The sequence below is a fragment of the Malaclemys terrapin genome, chromosome 4 (genome assembly GCF_027887155.1).
Source record: "Malaclemys terrapin pileata isolate rMalTer1 chromosome 4, rMalTer1.hap1, whole genome shotgun sequence".
Classification (NCBI taxonomy): domain Eukaryota; kingdom Metazoa; phylum Chordata; order Testudines; family Emydidae; genus Malaclemys; species Malaclemys terrapin.
Genome location: NC_071508.1, coordinates 16,739,178 through 16,749,278, shown reverse-complemented (window position 1 = coordinate 16,749,278; position 10,101 = coordinate 16,739,178). Strand labels below are relative to the sequence as shown.

Below are 10,101 nucleotides of genomic sequence, written 5' to 3'. Positions count from 1 at the left end.
CCCAGCAGGCCCATATAAAAAGAGCTGCAGGGGCAGGTGCTCAGTTGCTGCAGGGAGTCCAAGGGAGAGGATGGGGTTCCTAGAAGACTGTAGGTGGGTAGTACCTCAGGACAGCTGCCAGTGGGGATTGTGGGAGCTAGAGAGACCTGCTGGAATGTGTAGGCTTGAGGCCCTGAGAAGAGGGCAAAGAAGGTGCTGGGGCTGCAGGAAAGTAGCCCATGGAATTGAAGCAGCACTGGTGAGAAATTAAGGAGAGGTAGCAGGAAGCTGCTAGCTACAGGGTCTGTGGACTGGGACCCACAGTAGTGGGTGGGTTGGGTGCCCCCCCCCCCAGGGAAGTGTCTGGGCTACTGAGAAGCTAAACCTCCCTTGGAAGCTGGGAGCACAGAATGTGACATAGCTGGGGGGCTGTGTCATGAAGAGGATGCTGTGGTCCTTGGAGTGATGTGGGACCAGGTGCAGATATGACAGTGGGTAAAGCACCATTGGGAGAGGGTGCACTGACCTGTGGTGCTAATACCCAAGACCACCAGTAGGAGGTGCTAGTGTGGTGAGTGAAGCCCCACCACAAATCCCAGTGTTTTAAATCTCTACTCCTATGGAAGTTGTTCTATGCCCCTAATAGTTTTTTGTTGTTGGTGGTGGTTGTCCTCTGTACCTTTTCCAATTATCTTTTCTGAGATGGGTCAACCAGAATTGCATACAGCACTCAAGATATGGGTATACCATCGCTTTATATAGTGGTATTATATTTTCTGTCTTATCAACCCCGTTCCTAAGGCTCTGGTTGCTTTTTTGACCGCCACTGCACATTTAGTGGATGTTTTCAGAGAACAATCCTGGGTGACTCCAACATCTATCTTGAGTGGTAACCACTAATTTAGAACCCATCATTTTGTATGTTCCGTTGGAATTGTTTTCCAGTGTACACTACTTTGCTCTTATCAATATTACATTTAATCTGTTGTCACTCTTTTGTGAGATCCCTTTAGAAGTTTTGAATTATTTTGTATCCTCTGCAAATTTTGCTACCTTGTTTCCCCTCTGTTCCACATTCATAATGAATGTGGAACAACATGGGTCCTGGTACAGATCCTTGGGGGACCCTGCTATTTAGCTCTCTCCATTGTGAAAACTGACCATTTATTCCTCTTTTTTCCTATCTTTTAACCAGTTACTTAGCTCCTCTCATAGGTTTCCTCTTATCCCATGCCTGCTTAGTTAGCTTAAATGCTATTGGTGTGGAATCTTATTAAAGACTTTCTGAAAGTTGAAGTACGCTATCAACTGGATCACCCTTATTCACATGCTGCTTGAAACTCTCAAAGAATGGTAATAGATTGGTGAGGCATGATTTCCCTTTACAAAAGCCATGTTGCCTCTTCCCCAACATATTGTGTTCATCTATGTCTGATGATTCTGTTCTGGACTATAGTTTGAACCAATTTGCCTAGTACTGAAGTTAGACTTTCCAGTCTGTAACTTCCAAGATTGCCTCTGGAGTCTCTTAAAAATTGGCATTACATTGGCTATTCTCTGGTATGAATTATTTTGCATGGAGCAGGCTTCAAATCAACAGGATTATCTCCATAGTTAGTTCTCGCTTTACAAGGAAGCAGGAGGATTTGATATAGACATTTTGGACTACTTGTCTCCTACTGTTTGCAACTCAAATTTTTGGCTGGGGCATGAAATCTCAAAAGTGAAACTGACTAGAAAAAAGTGAAACTGATCAGCCTACTTTTCACTGTCCAACCTAGTGAAAACACAACCCAAACCATCACCAGTAACAAACTATACCCCCTATCTTGCAATGACCTCTGCCTAGGCAAAGCTCCCGGCGCTAATGTCATGGCAGGATTGGGGCCCTAGATTCTTAATTTCTTTCCATTTTACTACTCCAGGCCCCAAATCCTGATATCTAATCCACATAGGTGAACCCCTGGGCAGGGGGCCTCTACCATGGATCATAATGGAATAGTTACTAACCCAGGGAAAACTAGGTAGAAATGTCTTTTTAATGTTGTTCAGTAAACTGACAGGGTGCATGTCTTTTTCTTCTGCTTTCACTGAGTTTGTAAAGATAGGAGGCCTGGCAAGAGATGGCAGAGAAGAAATGAGCAGTGTAGCGTGTCCCCCCTTAAAGATTAAGAGCTTTATGCAACACCTAGCCCTACCATAAACCCCACAACCTTCCCCCTAGCACTGATCTCCCCACCGATTTCCTGCTCAGAAGCACACATGGATCTATTAAAGGTGTGTGTGTGGTGGTGGTGGGGGCTCTCGGAGAAGGGAGATCTGCCTTTTGCCTCTTCCCCCTTAAAAAACCAGAGCAGCGGGGCTGGGACTGTGGCTTGTGAAGCCACCTTAAGAGACTTCCTCCTCCTCTCTGGGATGGGGTGAGGCTGGCTGGGCTAGGCAGTGGCGTTGCTATGACAAGCATTTTCTTAAGCTAGCGCTGCTCGTGTAGGACTCGCTCAATTTGCAAAGGGCTGGCTCTGAAAACGGGGAGAAGAGAGAAAACAAACCCAAGCCTCGTCCCTATCTGCTGATTAGCTTCAGTGCAGAGAGCGGTGTGGGTTTGCTGGTTTTTTTCCTTAAAGACCTTCAGCGTTAAAGGACATTGGGCTCTTTCCAGCTTCCTGCTTCCCTCCAAACTTTGGGAAGAGCAAAATCAAGGAAGAGGGGAGTGGAAAAGGAGGGGGGGGGGAAGCGAATCCAGGAGTTTGGGATTTTTTAACCCCTTCCCTTCCATGGAAATCCAGGGGGGTTTTCCCGCCAGTGAAAGGCTGGATTGCTGGAGGCGGAGGGAAAGCAGCGAGAGCAGCCGCAGCCTATGAATTGATTCAGTCGTGCAAAGCCATTGCATGGCCGCTTCCCCCGCCCGCAGCCTGCTCTTCGCCAGACTGAAGCGCCCCAACTTGGAGCAGCTGGGCGGGTGGTAATCCTCGGGCTGGAGGAACCTCGCCTCCCGAGCCAGGAGCACAGTAAGTGGTTTTTCCTGTTGTGCTGGCAACCTTTAGCCTCTGCCAGTCCCCTTCCACCATGCATGGATTTGCTGTTCCACGCAGGGTCAGGGGCTGGGTGGGATTTCTCTTTTTTTTTTTTTTTTTTTGGGGGGGGGGGTGGCTGCCTGGCTTCCTCTCTGGCTGAGGAACAGGCACAGAATGGAAAACTGTTGCAAACATATTTTCCGTGTCTGTTTCTCTCTGCTCGGGTGCTAGTTGTCCGCAGAGCGAAAGGAGGCAGAAGAGAGACTATCACCCGGGGAGGCTGGAAAGCAGAGTTGTGTCTCAGCTTTCTCAAATCGCTGGTTGCAGCAACACGAACAGCTTTTTTCTTTTTTTTGGGGGGGGGGAGGAGGAATTCCTTTCTCCACGGAAATCCAAGCCGATGACTCGCCCAGCCCTGCCATGCTTGCAAAAACAGCCCCTGGGAGCCCTTCGGAGTTTGCAAGTTATAATTAGCTGTGGAAAATTTAGGGAGTTCCCTTAAGTGGAGCTGGCTCTAAAACCGAGAGAAAAGCTCTGTTGTCTGGGCGGCAGGGGGGGCTTCTAGGAGAGAGTATCCGGGGAGCGGGCAAGGAATATTTGTAAAAATGGAAAGTGTTGTGCTTGTGTGTGTTTAATCAGGCTTAGGCGGGTGACGGGGCTGGTTGCTGGCTGGGTTGGTTGACTTCTTTTATCAGACGCAGGGGGGCTGGAACAATTTTTATAGAAGGGGGGGCCTGAGAGCCATTGAACCAAACTGTAAACGCTGGCTATAATAGACCACAAACCACTCCAAGGCAGGGTGTGTGGTAGCACCCCCAGCACCTAGGATCAGGGGAACTTTCATTTTTATGGAGCAGAAGCCTCTGGTTCTGATGACTTGTTTTTTGGCAGGTTGGGGGGGAACTTTCCCTGGCTCCCTGGACTCAGATCTGATCAGCAGATGCAGCAGTATTTTCTTGTGCATTTTCATCCTCAATTTTTCTACCTTCCTTCCTTCTACCCGCCAATGTATCTTGCATTAAGAGCCTCTTACTGAAAAGGGCAGGGAGGTGGTAGTGGAGCTGAATCCAGGCCAGCGTGGAAGATTTCTCCAAGGAGAACTGGGCGGTGGAAGAGTGGTGGAAGCTAGCAAGCCTGCCCCTATGAAATAACCGATAGCTTAGACAGTAAAACAGGCAGTGTGTAATTCTGCTTACCTGCATGTGGGTGCCTGCCTGGCTGTAGCAGACTGCAAGTTCCCTGGGGCAGGGGCTGTCTCTGGCTGTGGGCACTGGAAGCCTGAGCCTGGCTGGGGCCTCTGGGCACTATGGTATATAAATAAGGTGTGTCTGTCCGTCCATCATCTTAGGCTCTAGCTTAGTGACATGCTACTTTATTGGTTGGGAGCACAATGCTGGGTCTGTCACCCCTACCATTGAGCCTGGCTTCATTTGAAAGGGGGAGCTCAGTCCCCTGCCCTGCCTCTCCTAACCCCCTCCCCACTGGGAGGGCTGCCAGGCGGATGGGGAAAGTGCCAGCTAATTGGGTGGGGCATGCAGGGATGGGGTCAGAGAAACATTTTGTTCCCCTAAGGGACCCACCAGTGTCTAGTCTATAGGGGGATTTGCCAGGGGAGCAACAGGACGCAGTGGTCTGTCTGGGATGCTGTGCTGGGAACATGTGCTCCCAGGGCACTCCTGCTGCTAGGGAGGGTGTCAGCTGGTTCCTCCACTGCAGAGTTCATTCATCAGGGAGATGGCTGGGGGCACTGTGTGTGTGTGGGGGGGGGGGGGGAGGGCTGCCCTCCCTGCTTGCACATGATCCTGCTGTGTCGCAGCCTGGCATGCTGTGGCGCAGCAGGTGGGATGGGGGATGCTTTTAAGGAACAAACAAGTCAGGGGAGGGGGGCTCAGCCAGGAGCCAGCAGGTTGCCCCACATCTTAGCAAGAGACATTGGGGGCAGGGGCAGCTCCTGGGGGTGCAATGAATGACCAGCATGAGGACCGGATGGAATGGGTGGAGGGAGAGGCTGCTGATGAGGAATTGCACACTGTGGGGGTACAGAGATGGGGGGCAGAACAGGCCAGCTCAGACCACTGAACTGCCCCAGCCTGATTTCCAACAGGTGCTAAGATCTGGCTTAGCTCTCCTTTCAGAAGGGTGGGGTGCTTCCTCCTTGCTCCCCTCAGATCTCCAATAGGGGGCTGTGGGCAGGGTTCCATCCCAGGGGGACACAGCAATGACTAAGGGAAAGGACATGGACAGATGTGGCTTCAGGGGGCACACCTCTCCTTTATGCCACTCGACAGAGGATCCCACCCTTGCAGCAGGGTGCTCTGGGTTCAAGCCCTGAAGTCTGACCCCACTGATCCATTGTGCTGGAGTGGGTGGATACCTGCAGCAGGTGGGCAAGGAATTGAAGGTGTCTCCCCCTGGCCTGCAGCACCCAGGCAATCCTGGTTGACTCCCCACCCACCTCATGGCAGGTGGGAAGGAAGAAAACTCCAGCCAGGGAGACTCCCGGCTATTACTACACTTCTTGGGAGAGCTGCAGTCATAAGCCTCTCTCTGGCTGCTGCTGCTTGGTGTCTGGGTGGGTCTCCCTGACCTTGTTAGCCTGCCCTTGGGATCACAGGAAGCATCACCATCTGGATTCCCCATGTCCCTTTGTTGCTCAGGAGAGGTCACCCATGTCTTGTCTGGTGGTCTGGGGTGGCTGGCTGCGTGCAGCTGCAGGATGGGATAGATTCATTAGACTGGCATGGGATGGGTGGTGTGCATCTTTGCTCAGGATCAGCACTCCAGAGTGGAATCTGGCTTCAGGCGCTGGTGAGAAGAGGTTCTCGTGATCTCAGCTGGTGATGTTGACCCATGTGGACTGGAACCATCAGCACTGTAGCTGGTCACTGTTAGGAAGGGTCGAAATAGCTGTGGGGCAGGGGCTGCAGGTTGGGGTTGAGGTGCACTGTGTGGGAGTCCAGGACTGAAATAGTGGGGGGAGTAGGGAAGGGAAGAGCATCAGGTATGCTGTGAGGCAGCAAGCATTGAGGTGCCCTGGTGGTGTGAGCACTCGGCTCTGGAACAGGCAGGGATGTCACAAGTGTGTTGGGAGAACCAAGCTGGAGCAGCACAGGGCAGACATGTGGGTGGGTGGACAAGTGGGTCCTGGACTAGTAGGATGTGTTTCAGGGTGGGATTGTGGTGTATTGGCAGAAGGGGATAGCTCAGTGGTTTGAGCATTGGCCTGCTAAACCCAGGGTTGTGAGTTCAATCCTTGAGGGGGCCATTTAGGGATCTGGGGAAAAAATCTGTTTGGGGATTGGTCCTGCTTTGAGCAGGGGGTTGGACTAGATGACCTCCTGGGGTCCCTTCCAACCCTGATATTCTATGATTGGCAGCGCTATATGGGGGCAGTTTGCTCCATGCCATGCCTGGCTCTACCACTCCCTCCCTCCTGTCTCTTCCCATCCGTCACATCAAATTAAAATAAAAAAATAAGCAAATAAAGCAGCAGGAAAAGCTGGATTGCAGCCTACATGGCTGGCAGGCAAATGACTGAATAAGTACTCTTCTGGCTCTTCTCTCCCCTCTCTGCCCCCAGCACCCTTCTTGCTGCTTGGTCCTGTGCTCTGTAGGTTTGGAGCATTCTTCTGTCACACTGAGCATCTGGTTTGAATCTGCATGCTTTGTGGAGTGGTTCTTCTTGTTACACAGCTGGGAGGAATGTACAGCAGAAGCAAGACCCCCTGTGCTCAGTTCACAGGCTCGCTAACCTGCCCCAACCCTTGCTTTCCACTTGAGGGTGATGCTGAGGGTCTCCCTGCAGCTCAAAGAATTAGAGGGAGCTTCTGTGGGGGAGGTTGAAATCTGGGTGGTCCCTCCCTGCTTGGCAGAGGCAAATTCAGACCAGAACTGAAAGTAAAGGGGAAGGGCGTGGGAGCTGGTACAATGGGGTTTTTGTCCTTGTATCTCTAGGGCCCTGGGCTTGAAAGGGGCTTGGATCATAAACAACATTAGTTTAGTAAAGTTGATGGGATTTTTGTCTGCAATGCAACACACTGCATTAGCCCACATCTTGGTTGTCAAGAGTCTGAGGGAGAGGAATTGCAGTGGGTGAGTGGGGCTACAGGCTGGGTTTGAGGTGAATCACCAGAGCTTGGGACTGGAATAGTAGAGAAGGTAGCAAGTCAGGCTTGAGAGGTGTGGGGAGCCTGGGGTTGGAACAGCAGTGTGGGAGGACTGTGTCAGGCTCAAGATGCATTGAGTATTGGGGGGGAGCCCAGAGCTGGAATATGAATCGGGTGGAGGGTCAGGGTGGTGGGCCCCTCAGCACAGCCAGGCAGGAGGACTGGAACAGGACAGGAGCCAGGTGTGGTGGCAGTATTTTGCAGGCTGCCTCTGCTCTGCCTGGCTCCAATCAGTGCCCTCAATCCTTCACTTCTCTGAGCACTGAAATGCACCTAAATATTGAATGAGAGGCAGACACCCCCGCTGCCCTCACATCCCAGTCAGAAGCAGTGGCATGAAACTCCCTTCCAGTGCCAGCAACTAGTGAGATGCTGCTGTGACCTCTGACCTGGCTGCTGTATGATTCCCTCCAGGGAATTGCAAAGTATGATACAGGAAAGGGATGGTTTGGGTGTGGGGCATGGTGGGGTAGGACTGCACCATATCTGGGTCTTGGCTTGGGGGGTGATTGTGGGTTTCTTTCTTGGTCTTCTGTTGGCTTGTTGGAGGCCATGCATAGGGAATCCTCTCAGCTCCTGTAGAGTGTCCAACAACCCCAGAGCCATTCCTGAAACCAGTTGTGATGCCCCTTGACCCTTGCTGAGTTCTCCATAGGGCACCTGTCACCATGGTTTCTAGGCATTGGTTTGTGGCAGGTAGAAGAACCCTCTCTTCTTGGTTTCCCAGCAAGTGAACAGCCCAGCTGTGCCAGGGTTGGCATGAAAGGTATCCAGTGGGGAAGGGGACTTTTGCTGTCTGTGCAGGGCATGCTCCTGGCATGACTGCCCAGAACTGAGCAGGGAAATGCCGTGCCAGGCTGCTGTGCTCCAGGTGGAGTGGTGAGAGGCAGCAGACTGACCCCTTTAGAGATCAGTCCCCTGCATCTGTGGAGCAGTGGCAGGGTGAGCATCCCCCAGGCTCTGAGCTGGAGGCCCTGCCTCTATCCCCAGGGCAGATGGGAGTTCCACATCCAGTCTGTTCAGCTAGTGATGCCCCTGCTGAGGCTGCAATGTTGTGACATGGGCACCAGTCTGGCTAGATGTGCACTAATACCCCTGCTGGGAGCACTCCTGGGGGAAGGAGTGGGGGTGAGGGAGATCAGGGGAGGGCCTTTGATGGCAGCAGGAAGGGGTGAGGGTTACTTGGTGATACTGAGAGCCAGACAGATCTCCCCTTCCCACTCCAGACTAAACATGGGTCCTTCCAAGTGGGAATTCCCTACCCTCTTAGTCTGTAAATCCATGTGTCTGGCTGCAGATCTGCCTGTTGTCAGCATGCCCAAGGACTTGTCTGTCCCAGGCAACCCAAAGGTCCCACCAGGGCTATTCTTGTGGCAGCATTGGGAGCCCTAGTGCAGACAGGCCGCTGGTGCCCAGCAGCACATTAATCACTGGGTCCTCAAGACCGGCATCAAGCAGGTGGCTGAAGCTCCAGTGCCTGTTCTACACTAGCCCTCCCGCTGGCCAAGGCAGTGGGAGATTTGAGTGGAGAAAGGACTCCTGTAGCTGCAGCAGAGGAGAGCGAAGCCAGCATGCAGGAGAAGGCAGGGAGGGACTGCGCTATTGTCCTCTAGGTAGGAAGAAGCTGGGTGGAGCAGCTGCTGTGAATGGAGCTCGCTCCTACTCTTCCACCCCAGGAGTGCAGTTCCCAGAGGCCCTGGGCTGCAGGGCTGCCTGCATTAGATGAGCCTTCTCCACATTTTCTGTTGGCCTAGCCCCATGCATAGGAGCAGCTGCAGGCATCCTGATGGCTCTGTTCTAGAGTGACCAGACAGCAAATGTGAAAAATCAGGATGGGGTGGGGGATAATAGGCACCTATATAAGAAAAAGCCCCATATCAGGACTGTCCCTACCAGGACATCTAGTCACCCTACTCTGTGCCTACCTTGTCCTCCCACCCACCTCTGCCTGTTTGGGATAGCTTGACTTGGGGGCAGGGTCATCATCTGTCCCTTGTCTATAAAGCATCTAGGCCCTTGGGGGCCTGATTCCAAAAGTGGTACTCTTGTAGTGTAACTTGTAGTAACTCTGCCATCCAACCCATGTGGGAGCAGGTGGCCAATGCACCAGCAGCTGCTAGCAGACTGTGTATTTGCATGTCCCCCAGTACTGCAGTCACAGGTGGGGCTGACATGGTGGTGACAATAGTGGGGAAATGTAGCCTTGACTAGGCCTGTTTGGTTTCTCCAGTGTCTGCCTTTTCCTCCTCCCACTGCTCACCTTGCATCTGAATGAGCAGTGGGAAGGGGGTGCTGTACATCTCTCTGGGGACCTAGAATGGGGACACCTTTGGAGAAGACGTATGGGCTGGCTGCATCTAATCCTGCTGTCTCCTAGTTAGGGCCTTTCTGCCCAAGCAATATCCTCAACTCAGCCATCAGTGTAGCAGCACTGATCTTCGGGGGGCCCAAGTGCTGATGAGGATGTGCCGGGATTTGCACTGAGCGGACTAGTCAGAAATTCTTACTCCTAAAGACCCCCTGAATGCCACCATCTGCACTAAGGGTCAGTACTGTTGCATGGATACCAGTTGGTGACTCAGGGTTATCCCTGAGCATAGACAAAACCTGCTTTAGTAGGAGGCAGGCTTGGAGGCGCAAAGCTTCTTTGACCCCATTTTCCTTCTGCTCCCCTGGGCTCCACAAGGCTGTTTCTCTTTGGGCTGGTCAACTGCAAAATAAAATGTCTGGTAGGGCCCCAGTACAAGAGTTTTCTGGTTAACGTTGCAAAAGTGGGCCTAACAGTGTTTCTCATCCATGCTCCAGCCCTGGGCTTTCCATAGCTGGAATGCTATTAGGGGAGATGATTACATCCCATTTACTGAGCTGGTCTTGACAGCATTGGGGAGCTTCTGTTTTGTAACAGCATCCCCCAGCAGGCTTGCCCAGTGATGTTCTTCACA

The 10,101-nt window shown here is 52.3% G+C and overlaps 1 protein-coding gene across 4 annotated transcripts in view; it reads left to right on the top strand.

Annotated features, from left to right (window-relative positions):
• Nucleotides 1-2,438: 2,438 nt before the first annotated feature.
• The window catches only part of ATP2B4 (ATPase plasma membrane Ca2+ transporting 4), a 107,176-nt gene continuing 99,513 nt past the window's right edge, over nt 2,439-10,101 (top strand). For 2 of the 4 annotated variants that reach the window (XM_054026565.1, XM_054026566.1), the window contains exon 1: nt 2,441-2,987. The gene's annotated coding sequence lies outside the window, so the exon portion shown is untranslated. Of the gene's footprint in view, nt 2,988-10,101 lie in introns of all 4 variants that reach the window. The other 2 variants (XM_054026568.1, XM_054026569.1) reach the window with 2 other exon arrangements.